Source organism: Talpa europaea, assembly GCF_964194135.1.
Source record: "Talpa europaea genome assembly, chromosome: 8".
Taxonomy (NCBI): domain Eukaryota; kingdom Metazoa; phylum Chordata; class Mammalia; order Eulipotyphla; family Talpidae; genus Talpa; species Talpa europaea.
In genome coordinates this window covers 3,443,355-3,446,572 of record NC_140075.1, presented here as the reverse complement: position 1 = coordinate 3,446,572, position 3,218 = coordinate 3,443,355, and the positions used below count along the sequence as shown (strand labels likewise).

The 3,218-nt window shown below is 53.7% G+C and overlaps 1 pseudogene across 1 annotated transcript; it reads left to right on the top strand.

Moving 5' to 3' along the window:
• The first annotated feature begins 296 nt into the window (after positions 1 to 296).
• On the top strand, positions 297 to 1,310 carry LOC311176155 (olfactory receptor 2W3-like; annotated as a pseudogene). The gene has a single exon. The product of its transcript is annotated as an olfactory receptor 2W3-like (transcript).
• The last annotated feature ends 1,908 nt before the right edge of the window (positions 1,311 to 3,218 follow it).

Genomic DNA, 3,218 nt, shown 5'->3' with positions numbered 1-3,218 from the left:
GAAGGAGTCTCAGGAGGTTGGACATCTGGTGGCCGCAGAGGGCCTCTCCTGTCACTGGGGCCAGGGCAGTGATGTGTTGCTGGGTTCATGTCAGGTTTGTACCCACCCCCCCATTCAACACACCCCTGCCTCGGTTTCCCTTGCTTTAAACGGGGTGGAGCAGGGCAGCACCTGTCACAGCAGCCTGGGAGACATGGCCGACATCCAGGAGCAGAGAAGCACGTCTGATTCTCAGTGAGTGTCCCTCACATGTGCCACCAGCAACGTGGCCACAGGCCTCAGCTGCCACCGAGGGGATGGAGGCAGCCAATGATAGCGCCCAGGGCAGCTTTGTCCTCTTGGGCTTTTCCGACTGACCCCGTCTGGAGAGGGTCCTCTTCGTGGTCATCCTGATTGCCTATCTGTTGACCCTGCTGGGCAACGCCACCATCATCCTGGTGTCCCGGCTGGACCCCCAGCTCCACACCCCCATGTACTTCTTCCTCACCCACCTCTCCTTCCTGGACCTCTGCTTCACCACCACCTCCATCCCGCAGCTGCTGTACAACCTCAGGGGGCGGCACAAGACCATCAGCTACGCGGGCTGTGCCGTCCAGCTCTGCCTCTTCCTGGGGCTGGGGGGCGTGGAGTGCCTGCTGCTGGCCGTCATGGCGTATGACAGGTTTGTGGCGGTCTGCAAGCCCCTGCACTACGTGGTGATCATGAACCCCCGGCTCTGCCTGGCCTTGGTGTCCGTGGCCTGGGGCTGTGGGGCAGCCAACTCCTTGTCCATGTCTCCAGTAACCCTGCACTTGCCCCTCTGTGGTCACCGAAAATTGGACCACTTCTTATGCGAGATGCCTGCCCTGATCAGGATCGCTTGTGTTGATACAGCAGCGGTGGAGGACACAGTCTTTGTCCTGGCCGTGGTCATCGTGCTCATGCCCCTGATCTTGATCCTCATCTCCTATGGCTGCATCATGGGGGCTGTGTTACACATTCGAGCAGCATCAGGGTTACAGAAGGTCTTCAACACCTGTGGCTCCCACCTCAGTGTCGTCTCTCTTTTCTATGGAAACATCATCTACATGTACATGCAGCCCAGAAACAGCTCTTCCCAGGACCAGGGCAAGTTCCTCATCCTCTTCTACAACATTGTCACCCCGCTCCTGAACCCCCTGATCTACACGCTCAGAAACAAAGATGTGAAGGGGGGACTGAGGAGGCTGCTGCTGCGTGACAGAGAGGCAGGTAAGGCTGAGGCGGGGCGCAGCATCCCAGACTGGGTGTGCTCCCAGGAAGACTCAGATGGCGCCTGGCTGACCGTGTGAGGACCTGCGCTCCAGCTTGGTGTCACCCCCCGGATCTCACAGACAGCATTGGTTGCAACATGCTGACTGTTGTTGAGTGACCGTCATGAACCAGACCCCCCAAAGCCCCCAGATGTCTGTCACGCTGGCCCAAGGACAACACTAAACAAGAAGTACCAAACAGGCTGCCTCACCGGGAATGGGGTGCCATCCCGTGCAGCCTCCCTTGATCAGTGTTGAATATGTGGTTGTTTGTTTTCAAGTTGTTGATGATTTTCTGGGAACTTCTGCCTACGGTCAGCCCGTGGTAGCCAGGTGGGTGGAATCTGCACTGATGCATCTTTGCTCCCAACCCCACATCATCTTTCAACAAGTTATATGGGTGTTTCCTTTCCTTTGTTCCAAACTTTATTTATTTTCCCAAAGTGATGACGATTCTGGATGCTAACTGAAGTAAAAGCCTCACTGATCCTGGGGCAAACAGTCTTTTCCATAAGCAAAGTAGGACTGCGCCCAGGAGGAGTCTGGTGTTTCTTACGCCATGGGAGCTATTTTGGAAGTCACAGGGTCAGGTCAGTGTGTAGATCCTGCTACTGACTCAGAAGAGAACGCGAGTCAGACCTCACGGGGACTTCTGGTTCCTCTGTAGGTTTATAGCTTTCGTTTCCTCAGCTCTCATGACCTGGAGGAATACCAAGTCTCTCCGTAGGCAGAGCCGGGCAGATGCTGGGCTTCCACCATATCCCGCCATCTGAAGAACCCCAGTGGACCGAGGAGGCTGGGACACGTGGCTCGGGCCTCTTCCACTTCTCATCCCAGGACAGCCAGGACAATTAATTTTTGTCTCATCTTTCTCTTTTTTTTTTAATCCCTCTTAGCCCCTTTGTGCATACTTTTTTCTTGTTCCACTGATGCCCCTTCCACTACATTGATGACTAGAGAGAACATCCAGCAAACTCATCAGCCATCTCACGTGGAAATGAACCTATGTTAAAGAGCCTGTTTTGCATGCAGGATGGAGTCAGTCAAGAAGACACATCCTACATCGACTCAATGGACACGTCAGACCAATTCAATTTCCTGAGGAAAGGAATGCTGAGCTAGATTTTCCACTGGTAGTCATCACATCTGTAACAGACACGGCAGAACTGTCATGTCATGAGTGGGCTACAACTTACAAAAAGTGCAAACTAGGTCACACCCAAAGCAAGGGGTCTGGAACCTGCCAGCAGAAGTGCGTGGCAAAGGTAACACGCAGCATCCCCGGGAAATGTGGCCTTTGGTCAGCAGTGCTGGGACAGTGCTTTGGGGGTCTTTGGTATGTGCTCGCCACTCTCAGGGTTTTACTTGAATTAACTCATCCAGGTCTCAAGAATGATGGTGGGTGATGACACATTGAGGGGACTAACATGCGACCCTGAAATATACTGTGTCAGCACGTGGACTGTCTTAAACTGATGGTAGTTAACACCCAAAAGACTCAGCAAGAGCTTTTTATCCACCCACCCATCCACGACCTAAATAAATTTAGCTAGAAGGCCCTTCCAGTAGCAAGCCGCCACCAACACTAGTTCCTGTGAATGTGACCATGTGTGTGGACAGAGAGGACCTAGCTAAGCTGCTGCTTACAATCCCTCTGTCCCTCTGTCTTCTGAGGGGTACAATGGGTATCGTCGGCTGGGGGGTTCTTTTCATCTCCCCATGAGCTACCATCCTTCCCTCTGATTTCCCTACTGCTAACTCCTCTCCTTAGTCCAGGCCAACGCATCCTTCCCAGCTGCCAGCTGCCTTCAGAGTCTCTGTGCCTGCGGACGGCCCACACACAAGTCAATTGGCTTTTGCACTAATCTGTCTGATGATACGGTGATTGTGTCCACCCAGGAGGGGTCAGACTGTCTAGATGGACCCAGGCCCTGGCTGATTAAGAAT